At 40.7% G+C, this 15,861-nt stretch overlaps 1 long non-coding RNA gene across 1 annotated transcript in view; it reads right to left on the reverse strand.

Moving 5' to 3' along the window:
- Positions 1-10,471, reverse strand: part of LOC126259573 (uncharacterized) — a 37,824-nt gene extending 27,353 nt beyond the window's left edge. Inside the window, exons 1-2 of the long non-coding RNA XR_007546530.1 lie at positions 10,424-10,471; positions 1,428-1,507 (exon numbers count right to left, since the gene is read on the reverse strand). This is a non-coding gene — a long non-coding RNA (uncharacterized LOC126259573). The remainder of the gene's footprint in view (positions 1-1,427; positions 1,508-10,423) is intronic.
- Positions 10,472-15,861: the final 5,390 nt, after the last annotated feature.

Below are 15,861 nucleotides of genomic sequence, written 5' to 3' on the forward strand. Positions count from 1 at the left end.
GAAATATGGGGATTTCCTCTTTGTATGTAAACTTGTCCATCTATTCCTTTGCCCACACTGTATGTTTACATTTTGTACTTGGAACATTACAAATTTATTCTCAGTATTATGAAAATATATAGTTTAAGTGAAGTAATACATTAAAGATCTCATCAAAATACCTTCTTCTCCTGTCAAATTATTTTTGGTAAAGTTCATCTCTTTATATAGCCTCATTTTGGCCTAGGAGAAACTGTCAACTACATGCTTAGCATGTTATTGTAGAATAGGACATGTGTTTTATACAGTTAGATAACAATTTAGGCTTGGAAATACCTATGTGGAAATGAATTTGAGAATCCACATTCATGTTTTTACACTCCAAATGAAGGTTACACCATCTTCTTCTTTGGTCATGTTAAGTGTTTATGTCTCATATTTGAATATGAAGTTATCCTTGTATATTACGAAAAAATATCGTTTAAGTTGTGCAATGCATTAAATGTCTCATCAGAATGCATTTTAATTTGGTTTCTCTGTGCTAAATTGTTTCAAAAAAGTTATGCCAGTGGATAAACACATTACCACAGGCATGCACAAAATATAATGTAAAAACAGCTATATTAATCTTGAACAAAAATTATTAAATTTTTCTAGTGTAGTACATGATGCGTTTTATTCTCTCCCCCCCCCCCCCTTCATGAGGTGAAGCATTACTGAAAAAATTTGTAAAAACATCAGATGATGAATGTTTTATCTTCATACCATGAGTTCATTGACTCAAGTAGTCCTCAAAGATCTGAATGTCAATATTTTTATGTACCAGTATTTTGATATTTCTTATGTGAAAATAGTGTAAATTACCTATTACCTATTTTTTGGTGCTGTGTGTACATATGCTAGATGATAGGTACAGTATTTGTCACAAATACTTTTTTCGTATTTTTCATAGATACTTTTGAACATGGCAGATGCATCTGATGGGTCGGTTTCATTTTAATGGCTGGTAAACTTCTGGGTTCCGCTTAGTGGACAAGGGGAGGAGCGTGGGATGAGGTGGGAAAGCAAGATTGTATAATGTGTTATTAATGACATCATGTGATCAAGGTGAAAGATCACTGATGACATCATGCATTGGCCCCTGCATGCAGGCATCCAAATATGAAAGGTCAAATTTGCCTCCAGATTGGCATTGCATTGCTACTGATGGGTCACAACGAAAAATATAATTTTTCATCTCCAGTGATGATACCATGAACAAATTTTGTAGGTAGACAACAATTCATAGAATGCTGTATGCACATACACTTGCATTCCCTCCTGTTGTTGGAAAGGTGATACATGACACAATTATATTTGTTTTCAGTTTTCCAATCTGAGTGAAGGAAAGTGTGTCAAGTACCTTGATAATTTAACATGTATGATAAGTACACTATTTGTTCACTCACAGCTTGAAACACCAGAAGGGCAAGAAGAATGCGCCAGCCTCAGGTGCAGTAATCAGGTGGAGAACAGCCAGCAAGCACACCTGCAAAGGAAGGCACAGCGTTGTTAGTAACAGTGTGCAATGTGTAGCCAAGCATAGCAGATGCTAGGATTCACTAAACTTGCTAAAGTACCACAAACACACATAATGTCAGTGAACTGTATCAATGTATATTGTTCCTATGCAGGACATTTACTGTAGCTGATAGTTTTATAATGGTGTACTTTAAGGCACTACTGAATGCAACTTAAATATGCCAGTGGCATTGCCCAGCTGTTGTCATTGCCTTCACCAGGGTGAACAGATCTGCTCTGCCTGTGACGGGTTTTCGGCGTAGTTCGACATGACATGAACCAGCAGGTCAGGATGCACATGAGGTACATGATTGCCTTGGTGCAAGGGGCAACAAATGACTAGTCGCAGCAGAGTTCAATGTGTCAGTGTTACAGCCATACAATTTAAATGTGCTTATGCTCATTACTGAACCATTTTGCGACGACATCATGGTTTCTAAAATCTGTGATCAAGTGGACTGCCAAGAACAATTACAGAAGGGACAGTCTGTAATGTTAAAGAAGAAAATGTGTGGGGCATTTAACAATTATCTATATGACGGATTTTCCAAGCTGATTTCTTGCAAGAGATCTGCTACCTCTCCTACATGAGAAAGACAGTCTGACAGCAAGAGATATACTAGAAAAAATTGACAAGGAACCACTAGAAATAATTCCGAGGAAACATAAAAATCTTTTTGTGGTACAGTATAAAGAGGAACTGGCTCATACTAAAATGGCTGTACTAATGGATGAGCTGTCTCAGATATTGTAGCAGCTATCTGTAGCTGATTATTATATAGATTATCGAACTGGATGTAATGCAGGATTCTGTTTGAATTTTTGACAAAATTCAGATGTTTGGATACCCAACACCAAACCACAACTTCTGCATGCAAGAAAACTACCACAGAATAAGCTCTGTGATTGTGAACAATTATAACAGGCTGCTGAATGTGGATGAGCTCCAATTGTAGAGTAAAGACAAATAACAAGAATATATGTCAAGTCAAAAATTCAGGGATATAAAAAGATACCAGTAACTATCTTATCAATTTTATAAACTGCTCAGACATGTGGTTATGAGAAACTTCTATGCCCATCTTGGCTAAAGAACTGACAGAAGTACATAATTAAAGATCAAAGTAGGAACACTTTGGCGCCATGCTTACCATCCTGTTCCCTAGCTATATAATTTTGTGCTAGCGTTCCCAGTATGAGTCAGTCGTTTGTGTGTGCCTAGCGAGTTTGAAGAGCCAGTGGCAGATGTCTTTGGGCCACTTGGTATGTCATATCTTGCCTGGTTTAGGAACATTGACCAGCATGAGCCAATGAGACTGCAGGCCGAAAAACTTTAGCTGTACCGAGATGCTCTGAAAAAGGAAGTTACATTTGCTTGCTCCTGGGTTTTGCATTGATGGGGTATAGACATCATCACAGATGAAGGTGACTCTTTTGATGTTCCAGCATGCTGTTCTGTTTGGTAAAACTGGGTGAGACTGCAGCTGTTGGCATTAGCCATACAACTCATTCACGTTTCAGTTATGGTTTTGGTATTTCAAATATGTTTTCAAGTAATGTTTATTCAGGATAGCCGAATATTTTTCGATTTTTTATGGTACGTCAACATTCCTTTCTTACCCATTCAAATACATGTATGCACATTCATGGTAGTATCCATTTATAATTATTCCATTCAATGATATAAATAGCATGTAATATCTTTCTCTCTCCCTCTCAAAACGCGTAGAAAACATTTTGCAGCTTTCCTTACTTCAGGGCTTCCCAACCTGTGGTCCGCGGACCCCTTAAGGGGTCCGCCGGCTGATTATAGTGGTCCGCGGCCACCTTCCACCAAATCGTGTAAAATAATGAGTAAAATTATTGAATAAAAATTTGAAAATCAAATTCATCACTTTTTTTCGTGTGAAAAACATATGTACTTTTACTTCAGGTCGTATCCCCAAGCAGCCTTTGAGGTTTCTAAGTGAGAACGTATACATGAGAACGTATACACAGTTTAGCGCCGGAGGATGCGGCTTCTCTGATCGACTGTTTAGCAACAATACGGGGGTCGTTTGTGCGCCGGCTCACGGCGCTAGATGCGGTGAAACCTTTTACGCATGCGTGGAGCGAGCTTTGTCGACCAATCACAGCGCTCGCTGGCACGTTTGCTGCCCCAGGCACCATTAAATGTCAAACTTGCTTTGTCAGTGCACTACCTATTTCATAAGTCGATTTTTGACCAGTTTATTACTTCTAACATGGATCGGTGGCTGAAGTCAGGATCATTGAAGAAGGGTGCAGTTTCTCCATCGCCTTCACAACAAGGGAAGTTTCCAGTTGCAATGAATGAGGAGGGAGGACGACCAAAGGAAGACTTTACATACATTTGAACATTTTTCTTCGGATTTCACGAAAAACCACACACACACACACACAAACACACGACTGTTACAAAATATGGATGCTCCTTACACAACAGTAGCCAAATAGTGGAAGTGAACATACCATAAGCGGCAGCTTGTCAACAGCGAACAGTGTGGACGTGACGTTGATTGCTCTTGGTGGAAGACAGCTCCATCATGTGAAATTTCAATTACCAAGTTACTTTAATCAGGCTACAGTGTATTGAACAAAGGGAGTAAATCCACTAGTAAGTGTCTGGATACAGTGGGAAATAAAGTTGGATCGTTAATTTCAAGTTGTTTTCGTTCATCTCTAAACCAAAGACTATTGATACTTCGGGTGAGGGGGGGAGGGAGGGGGGGGAGCATTGGGAACATGGCACTTGCATTAAGAAGCTTTCAATTCCCATGGGTTTCGCTCTGAAATTTAAGTTACTGTGCTTGACTGACTAGGGGTCCGCCATGGATTTTCGACTGAAGAAGGGGTCCGCCAGCTGAAAAGGTTGGGAAGCCCTGCCTTACTTGTTTCAACAATTATTTTATTTATTTAAACTAATCTGATTAAGGCCATCAGGCTCTCTCTTACATTGGACCAGGGTTTCTCACATAAGTATTTAGTACATCATAGCTACCAAAGAAATAACAGTTTGGGTATGACTGCTAGTATTAAAATGATTTGAATATCTGAAGAGGCAGTGTGCATAAATTATACTGATTACGAGCTAACAAAGTTAGTACTGGTATTGCTTGTACTACTGCAGCTTCTGCCACTAATAACAGTAATAATAATAATAATGTTATTGTGACATTAATAAGAATAATGACAGTGACAGACATAAGAAGAATTTATAGGATTACAAAATGGAAGTTTTCTGATGTGGCGACTTGTGTAAAAGGAACTTTAGGGAGACTACCTCAGCTAAGAATACTGAGAAATGACGAAGACAAGGTTGGAAAGAGGGGTCAAAAGGGTATTGAGTGCGTACATGGACGATGTTGCTTTAGTAGGTACATTACTATCTGTTTTCTGAAGCTGGATGTGTTACTTAGTTCTCTAATATAATGTGGAAGGTTGTTCCAGAGTCGGGTTCCTGTTACTGAGGACTTCTAGAAGGTGACTGAACGATGGAGTGGGAGCAGATGTTTCTGCCATGTTGTTCAGACAAGGTATGAGAGGCAGTGATCATTGATAAGACAGCAGATAAGACACTGGATACGGAAATCTCTGCACTTGTCTGCACACAGCCAGGGTAGCTGCGCATATGATGATGAAATGTGATCACAGAGGAACATCATGGACAGAACGATCACAGGCATGCGTGACCAGTTGTAGATGTCGTATGCTTTCCTGAGCTCAGTCCAATTTAGGTTTTCATCTATTATTACTCCTATGTGATTTCTGAACTTATGCATCACTTGTAGTGATTATTTATATTGTCCCTCTGGGTTCTCTCATTTTTCATATGCATATTTATTGCATTAGAAGTTTTCGTTTGTTCATGCATACAATCGCTTGTTTTTATCCATGCATACTCATTCCAAGCAAAGTACCTACTCAATTTGCAATACACGAGCCTGCTACCTTTCGTAAGATATTTCAGCAATCAGGTGAGGAAGCGGCACGCGGCTCCTGAGATGCACTTCAAAGTAGTAGTTGGATAATTTTCAGACTCACCACGGCTCTCTGTTTAGCACTTTTTCAAGTGATAGCTGTAGCAGATGGCAAGCACATTTCCCCTGCACGAACCGCACCTATAAGGCGAAGTTGATTATATGTTTGCTCTTGGATTAGGCAACGTGTTCATTTAATATTCAGTCTGTTGGTTAGAAATGCCCTACAAAAAACCATGTAGCGCTAGCGAGGTTTGTACCACGACAGTAACAGATTTTCCAATTCACATTGCGTTATCTAGAGACCCACATTTTAAAATTTGATGTATAAATCAGGGTGGGACTTGTTTAAAACTTTGTCTAAACTTAAAGTTTTACAAGATATGGCAGGCTTTCAAAGTCAGTGATAGACACAACACTTCAAGTTTCCATAGTAACGAACATCATTTACTGGCTTCAGCCAGCTCGCCAAACCAGTGTCTTTTATGAAACACCCGCTCCAGTTAGCTAATAGCTCCAGCCTCTGATATGAGGGCTCTGTGTATCGAACGCGTGCACGTTTACTAAATGGCAACAGACACCTAGAAAGCCGGAAAATGAATAGTAGTCCGATTTCCTCGTATGTATATGGCAACACACTTGCAAATTCCTGTGAGCTTTATGTATTGACAAATTGAGTTTGTAGATTAAGGAAGATCACTATCTCCCGTGTTCAGTTAATACCTGGTACAGTGACTAAGCAAAACGCCCGTGTGCATACTGTGATCAGCGCCTGCCTATGGGCATATTCATTCACGCACAATGCCTAAAGTAGCGTTTGCTTCGGACATGGAACATCTTGTGTAATTAAAAATTGAAATACACAGTGCTGATGTTCCACAACAATATTTATTTTATAGGTCGTTTTTGATCGGGTTTCGCATTTCTTACCTATCCCCAGACTACTTAAAACCAAACGGACAGTGCATATAGTATCAGCTAGTGCTTATAGCTGCACAAAGATTGTTTTTACTACTGTATGCCTACAAGAAAAACACAAGCATATTGAAATACACAAATAATCTATGAACAAATAAACCATATATCACACTATACTGAAAGATAGGAAGCAAATTTATGTAGGGCTATAATTCTTAGACTGACTGAAAATGAAAGGAGTTGGAGACTGAAAGACAAAGATTCCAACGCTGCTGAAAATTTTCTGAATGAATGTGATCCTTGTGATATTAAATGCGGGAAGTACTGTTTATCAGGAAACACTAATAATAGAATTCTGTGTTAGTGCTTAACAACCAAATACAGTTCCATTTTCACACTTGCTAAAGGAGCAGCAGCCAGTCCACATTTCCCTCAGCACAAGATAATACGCTTGTTGCGAATAGTATAAACGTTCCCCACCCACCTTCCATTGACTTGATTCTCCCCTCTGTCCTACCACCCCTTCCCTTTGCCTGTTCATCACAATGACCAGTTATTTTGTCCATAAAACATAGCAGTATGTGCCAATACTCACTTGCGTAATGTTTCGGCCTTTACATTCTTATACTTTTAATCTGTAAGTATAATGTTGCACACGGTTTATTTAACCAAAGATTCTTTGTGTATTCCAGAATGCTTGTCTTTTTGGGTATAGCTATACAGTCGTAAAAGGCAGCATATATTCGAAAAAGCGACCAATGCACATTTATAAACTGTCGCTAATGTTGTGTGTACTATCTGTTTAGTCTTTAGTTGTCTGAGGATGGTTTAGAAATCCCAAAGTTGGTCCACAACGAGCTATAAAATAAGTATCATTGTTGAACATCAGTATTGTGGATTTTAGTTTTTGATATTTGTTTGTTCCTTCACGTACCGACGGGATATTCCATAATCCTTGTATAATTACTACAGACCTGTGCAAAATCCCAGCTAGACCCACAACTAGCGGAATATCAAGGTGGATTTCATAAAACCTGATGATGCGGCGAACAGATCTAGAATCTAAAAACTATTCTGCAAAAGAGACAACTGAGAAATAAACAGTTAGGTTTGCAAATCTCAGGAAAGCGTATGATTCCATTAACAGAAAATCTCCTCTTCAATATTAGGAAACAAATCTGCTTGAATCCAAAAATTGTGAATATTATCCGAGACACACTAACCAATACTTTATGTAAAATCAGGTTCTGTGAAGAATTCTCGAAAACTTTGAAATAAAAACAGTAGTAAGGAAAAGCGATGAAGTGTCGTGTTTGCTTTTCAACGGCACCCTGGGATGGTGACCAGAGGGGGGAGATAATCGAGCACGAACGTCGTCTAATTGGAAAAACAAAAGGAGGTCATCTACGTGGACTGCCTGACAATCGTAGATGATGACATTGGCTTGAGAACAGGAACACCCGAAAATCCCAAAATCCAGATATAATATTTAGGTGACTGGTTAAGTATAAAGGACAACTAAAAGGATAGTGTATAGCTAAGCGCAAATAAGATGAGGACTACATTCTAGAACAACAGAAACATATACAAGAAGGAGACTTTATCTGCAACAGCAAAATTATACATTATAATAGGAGAGGTTCTGTATGGCGCCGAAACATTAAAACTAATATGGAAAGTAGTTAGAAGCATAGTTGACCCAAAAGGAAAAGCACAGAATATAAAAGGCCACGATCCAACAGAGAAATCTATGAACACGCAGAGAACATAACACAAACAATGAAGGATGTCGTTCTTTGATTATTTGGATAGAATGGATGATGGGAGACTGACGAAGCAAATGTGTAGTAAAATTATGAAGCTGAAAGGACAAGCAGCATAGTTTACACAGTTGCTAAATGATCTCAAAGAAGCACACATCAACAAATGGACAGTCATCAGAGGAACATATTCAGGAACAAAACTAAGAGAGTGGTATGCGGGCACAAACAAGAAAGAAAAAGAAGGCAAGCTCATAATAGCGAACAACTTCGGAAGTAGAGATCAGAACAGGTAAAACGAATGAGAGCGAATACGAAGAATAATGCATTCGGCAAGAACATTGATTTAACGTTCTCTGTAAAAAGGTAATTGGAATAAGTAAATAATACGGAAGAATTAAATATCTGCAAAGATCAGTGGAAAAGTATATACAGTGAGCTGACAAAAGTCGTGGGATAGCGAATTCCACATACAAAGATGGCCGTAGTGTTATGTACATAACACATGAAAGGGCAACGCACTGTCGAAGCTGTCATTTGTGCTCAGTTGATACGTATGAACAGGCTTCCAACGTGATTATGGCCGCAGGACGGGAATTAACAGACTTTGAACGAGGAGTGGTATTTGAAGCTAGACACATGGAACATTCCATTGTAGACGTCGTTAGGGAACTCAGTAATCCGCGATCCGCAGCGTCGAGAGCGTGCCGAGAATACCAAATATCAGGCCTCTCACAACAGGCGAAGCAGTAGCCGACGGACTTGACTTAATGACCGAGCGTAGCGGCGTTTGCATGGTTAGTGCTAACAGACAATCAACACTGCGTGAAATAACGTCATAAATCCATGTTGCACGTACGACGAACGTACGTGTTAGAAGAGTGCGGCGAAATTTGGAGTTAATGGGCTATGGCAGCAGACGATGGGCGCGATTTATGTAAGTCTGCAGGCTATCGTGGCCGTTGTCAGTGAAGTTAAAATCTTCTGGGTTATTACGCCGCGTCATGTTTCTTCTAAAGTGTTCGACGTTTCGACCCCTCTGCTGGGATCTTCCTCAGGATCTTTTGGTGTCCACTACTGCTAGTGGACACCAAAAGATCCTGAGGAAGATCCCAGCAGAGGGGTCGAAATGTCCAACATTTTAGAAGAAACGTGACGCGGCCTAATGACCCAGAAGATTTTAACGTCGATGGACCCGATGTCTTTGCTAACAGCACTATATCACCTGCAGCGCCTCTTCTGGGCTCATGGCCACGTCAGTTGGACCCTAGATGACTGGAACACATTGGTCTGGTCGAATGAGTTCTGTTTTCAGTTGGTAAGAGTCGATGGTAAGGTTCGAGTGTGGTGCAGACCCCGTGAAGCCGTGGCCCCAAGTTGTCAACAAGGCACTGTGCAAACTGCTGGTGACTCCATGATGATGTAGGCTGTTTTTAGATGGAGTGGACTTGGTCCTCTTGTTATGTTAGGCTACTTGGAGACCAGAATGAGATTTTCACTCTGCAGCGGAGTGTGCGCTGATATGGAACTTCCTGGCAGACTAAAGCTGTGTGCCGGACCGAGACCCGAACTCGGGAACTTTGCCTTTTGCGGGCAAGTGCCCTAGCAACTGAGCTACCCAAGCACGACTCACACCCCGTCCTCACAGCTTTACTTCTGCCAGTACCTCGTCTCCTACCTTCCAAACTTTACAGAAGCTCTCCTGCGAACCTTGCAGAACTAGTACCCCTGAAAGAAAGGAGACCATTTGCAGCCACTGATGGACTTCACGTTCCCTAATAACGACGTAATTTTTGTGGATGATAATACGCCATGTCACTGGGGCAAAACTGTTGGCGATTCAGTTGAAAAACATTTCGGACACTTTGAGCGAACGGTTTGGCCACCCAGATTGCTCGACATAAATTCCATCTAACGTTTATGGGATATAATCGAGATCTCAGTTCGTTTACAAAATCCCGCACAGGCAGTAATTACGCATTTATGGACGGCTATAGAGGCAGCATGGTTCAATATTTCTGCAGGGTACTTTCAACGACTTGTTGAGGCCATGTCAGGTCGAGTTGCTGCTGACGCCTACGTGATAGTTGGAGGTATCCCGTGACTTTTGTCAGCTCGGTGTGGGTCACACACTGGAGACTAGCGGCAGGTGGGGGCCGCTCGCCCCGTAGCTCACACGTCAGCGCTCTGCGCCGGCCGGACACTTACCTGGGCTGCGATCCTCATGGCAGCGGCGGGGGCAGCGGCCGGCGGGCGCCTATATAGGCTGCCGCAGGCCGCGCCGGCGCCGCAAGAAGCGAAACAAGGCCAGGCCGCGACACCGCCCCGCCCCACCCCGCCGTGGCCGTGGCCCTGGCGACATGCTCCAGCGGCGATTCTCTCCTGCGGCCGTCCCGGATGCTGAAGATCTGCCTGCCCCATCTCTGGACGTCTCCGCCACAGGCGTCCAGCCTCAGCCGAAATGGGGACCGTGAACTACCGACAGAAGCTGCAGGGTCTTTGCGACGATCAGGCAGTGATCTCTTTATGCAGAAGGGGGAAAGAAAACGAGTTTTAAGAGAGATTGGCAGACACACTCAGTTTGAGAAAACAGATGAACAGGAGTCATATGTTAGCATGCAGCCTCCATTTAAACAATGTTTAACAGAAAGTAATCAGAAACTGCCAGTTCATCTTCGCCAAAGCAATTATAATCCCATTAGTATGCAGTACCAGTTATCTTTATTACACCAGAACATTTCGGGACTCATAAATGAAGTTGATCAACTACTCATTTGTATTGATGAAATGAATTCATCTCACCAAATTGACATAATCTGCCTCTCTGAACATCAAGTGACCGCTGGTATAGATATGTTAGACATTTCAGGATTTAAGCTAGCTTCCTACTTCTGCAGAGTGGATATCGATGGAGGAGGAGTTGCCACATTTATTAAAAACTGCCATTAATTCAAGAACATTGACATTAATAAATTCTGTTTAGAGCAGCATCTAGAAGCATGTGCAACAGAAGCAGGGTTCCATAAGTGATCCTATATAATAGTAACTATTTACCGAGAACCTGCAGGAAATTATAATCTATTCATAAATCATCTAGAAGCTCTTTTGGGTTATTTAACAAGAAGAAACAAAGAAATTTTGATTGCTGGTGGCTTTAATACAGATTTTCTAATGCAATCTTCCAGTAAGCATTTACTGCAGTTAGTAGTGTGGTCTTTCAATCTACCTCACACTGTAAAATTTCCAACTAGGATCATTAAATCCTCAAGGATCCTGTAGAAACCTCTTCAAAGAACTGGGTATACTAACTACTGTCCCTCAGTATATTTACTCCTTAATGAAATTTGTCCTAAATAATATATCTCTTTTTCCAACAAACACCTCAGTTCATACATACAATACCAGGAACAAAAATGATCTGCACAAGGACTTAAAAGCACTTACTTTAGTTCAAAAAGGGGTCCACTACTCAGGAACACTCATCTACAGTAATTTGCCAGCAAACATAAAAAATTTAGTTACAAATAAAGATCAGTTTAAAAGGAGCCTGAAAGACTTACTAGTGGCCAACTCCTTCTACTCCATTGATGAATCGTTTTTTAATAGAAACAAATGATGTATTGTATATACTCATACTATTAGTATTGTTATTTCAGCATTAAAAAAATTGACATGTTCCACATCCACGAGGATCTCCTCAGCACGGATCTATGGAACGAAAAAAAAAAAAAAAATCTTTAAAGACTGCTCGCGGCACTGAAATCCTTCGTAGCGGTAATATTCAAAAATTCAAAAATGGGTTTCGCCGATAAATCTGAGAAGTTCTGAAAGAGTTTCGTGTACATCGCGCATCAAATGGATCCTCTACAATTCTCTGACGCAGGAGAATATCGTATCTGATACAGGTGCCGTGATTAATTTGACCTTAAGCCGCATATAGGACTGACAAGAACAGTTGAAACAAATTGATAGTGTCGTAAAAGGGGACAAGTAAAAAAAGGGTAATGCAATGTCATAAAATTACATCATGCGATGCTGAGGGAATTAGATGAGGAATTAATTCACTGAAACCAGTAAATGAGTTTCGCTATTTGTGCAGCAAAATAACACTTGTTGGTTGAAGCAGAGAGAATATTAAAGACACACCGGCTATAGCAAGGAAAGCATTTCTCAAAGGGAGGAATTTGTTAGCATTTAATATACATTTAAGCCTTAGGAATTTTCTGAACGTATTTGCCTGGGATGTACACTTGGACGGAACTAAAGTGCGAACGATAAGCAGTTCAGACAGGAAGAGAAGCCTTCGAAATATGGTGATGCAGAAGAATGATGGAGTAAGGTAGAACTGTTACGAGCTATTGAATCGAAATGTGGCACAAAGAAATTTATACCACATCTAGACTAAAAGAAGAGATCGGTTGAGAGGACACTCGTGGAGGCATGAAGGAAACGTCAGTTTGTTAATGGAGGGAAACATATGGGGGTAGACGCTGTAGAAGGAGAGCAGGCTTTGAATACAGTAATCAGATTCAGATGGACGTAGACTGCATAGCTGTGCACAGATGGAGAGTCTGCGTAGGACATACCAGCCTGAAGAGCGATGGCCACAACAACATGTTTTCGCTGTGTAAGAAGGCCAACGCCAGCAAAAGAGTTAAATTACGTCCATCTGCCGAGTTCCCAGTGCCACCTCATGGATATGAAACAGAGGCTTTCAGGTTAGACAGAGCAGTCTTCGAAATACACAACAGCAAGCAACAAAGGAAATTAATCCCGTGTTGTAAAGCAGCGTACTGCACTAACAAAAAGAGTGTGTACAAAAGAAACTGCTTACAAAACACTTGTCCATCACATTTTAAAATATTACTGAAGTGAGTGAGACCCATATCAAATATTACTAAGGCGAGATATTCGGTGTCTACAAAGAAGAGCAACACTTATGGTCGCCGGTTTGTTTGGCTTGTGAGCAGGCATCCAAAATGCTGAAAACCATGAACTGTCAGGCGTCAATTAGCCACTGAATGCCTAGTTACAAAGTCACACCCGAACGGTTGTTAGCTGGAGAATCTAGAGATATTCTTCAGTTACCACACATCGCTTCCATAGAGGCCGTTAATACAAAATTACGCTCACTACCGGACGCACAGGAGCACTTACGCAAACATCCTTCCAACGCTCCCTATCGGAGTCAAATGGGAAGAAATATTAATACATGGTACTGTCAGAGGTAGCATCTACCGTGCAAATGACAGTGGTCCGCAAGGTATGGATCGGCATGAACAGAGCACATGAATTGTCCTGCCATCGGAATAGTCTGTCGCCTTTGGTATGTCCTTGTCTTCTTCTTGTTTTAAAACAACTTAGCGAAACTAACGTGGAGGCCGTATCACGGTGCAATTTGAAATTTTGCACCTTCATAAGCAGAATATCTTGGATGTCAGTGGGCTCGAACGCAAGACCGCAAGGTTTGTAGGGTAGCACTCACCGGCTGAGCCACAGGCCCACAATCCAACTGGCTTGATATAATAATGCGTAATGATACTTTTCGTAGTATATATGTAAATAATGAGCATGAAATTGGTAAATTCTTTCTTTCGAAGGAATAGAAGGTAGCAGTACCTTCCAAAACTGCAGTGAATGAATCGACTGAAGAAATGAAGACCTCGGCTGTAAAAGCATGGTTGATTGAGAAACTGCATAATAATGTTTCAATAAATTCTCATAAATTCTCATAAATTCAAGTACATCCATTGCGACTTTTTTATTCAGTTAAGTCATTTTTTTCAAATTTTACTAGTGTAAAGACATATTTTTAAAATGTGGATCAACAGAGACTATTTTTAAAATCATAAATTCTATCCGAAATTTTATTCTTAGAAATATGTCAGTGGTCAGTTAACATCGTTTACTTTCAAACTGAGTGCACTTATTATCAGTTACCATTCACTTACCAGTGTTAACTTACTGGGAGAGTTAATGAAACATGACCGTGAACCCTCTCAAAAACACGACGGCCATACTGAAAGTAATGAGCAACAGTTTTTAGAACTTTTAATCTTTATTTTTTAGACAAACGAAGAATATCATCTTAATCCACAAACTCTCTGTCGCTTTTCAACATGGTTTCCATTTCTTTGCACACATTTTCCCATCATTTTTCAAGTTCTTACTACGTAGCTCCGTTACATCTTCCTAAAGACATTGACGCACTGCTTGCTGAATATCCTTCGCTGTCTCGAAGCGTCGGCCTCACATTTCTTCCTTAACTGATCCGAAAAGTCGGTACTTAGTTCGTGTTGCAGAAGAGTTTCCCTCCCACATGTCCTGACCTTCTCCACAGTGACACAAACAGTGTGAGGATGCACATTATCCCGTTGAAGGATGATCTATCCCTTTTCACAGCGCGGGTTGTGCACGACGCAGCTTCAGAAGTGTCTAGGTATTGCGGGCAGCTTTTATAGGTTTTCCAGGTAAAAGAAAATCAGAATGCAGCCCTATGAATCCCATTTCAAGGGCGATCGCTACGAGGCTCTTCTTAGATACTCGTGTTCCAATCTTTGAAATGTTTCACGCATCTTCAAATACTGCTGGCACCCATACAGATATCTCATTACGAACGGTGAATTCTAAGATGAATTTCATCAGCCATTTTCCTCTTCAACGAGGAATTCAATTGAATCATGCTGAAAAACGAGTTATTAATGTAGGCCATTTTTGAAATACTGCCGGTGGTCACGTGATAAACGCCAATGACGTCACACCGTGGCAATATATGATGCAAGGTCTGTAGATTACGATCCTGCAGTCGTTTTTCTTACATTATTGGAATTGGAATGGCTTTCAGCACGCCCCTCATACATACTTAAAAGGTAGGCATTGTTTCAGTTAATTACGCTAAGAATAGCATTACCATTTTTTTAAATAATGAAGTGTAACCACCTCAAAAATTAATCTATGACTCAGCAAAATGTTAAGGATGGCTCTTAACACTTCTGCCATCAAACTGTTACGGAAATACGCGTAAACAATGGTAAGGGGAACAACTTAGCATTGTTTACTTCCTTAAAAGATTTTCGCATTTACCTTATTAGCAACAACTTTTGAAGCCATTTGCTGTCTGGAATATATTTAGGATCTTTATCAGACTCTTAGTTATCCACATGATCCTCAGATTTGTACAAATCGTCCCTCAAAGTCGAATTTTCTGGCACGAACATCCCACACTTTACTGTTAGTGGAAGCCAAGTTTTGGCTCTCACCACTTTTTACATGCGCTCACCCTGACTAAGTTGTCATCAGTGAGAATCCGAAACTAGAGACAGAGCTGCCATTTCTCGGTTTATCGCGGAACTATCAACTCATATGAGTAAAGCATGCAACGTACCATGTTTTACATGCAGTTCCCCTTGTTTCTCGCCGTTTGTCCCTTACCACAGTTTACAGCTGAGGTCTTCGTACAATTAAGAGTAGCTGCTTCAGTTCGTCCACTATGGTGACCATCGCAGTGTAGGACCGTGGTACATTCACAACAAATAGACATTTATCGGTGCCTTCGGTAGTCCAAGGCTTCCACTTCTGTTATGTCTGTACGCCTCAGCCTCAAACTAACTGCGCCACACCCTTCCTTCATAAAAAAGATCATTTTT

Source organism: Schistocerca nitens, chromosome 5 (genome assembly GCF_023898315.1).
Source record: "Schistocerca nitens isolate TAMUIC-IGC-003100 chromosome 5, iqSchNite1.1, whole genome shotgun sequence".
In the NCBI taxonomy this organism is placed as follows: domain Eukaryota; kingdom Metazoa; phylum Arthropoda; class Insecta; order Orthoptera; family Acrididae; genus Schistocerca; species Schistocerca nitens.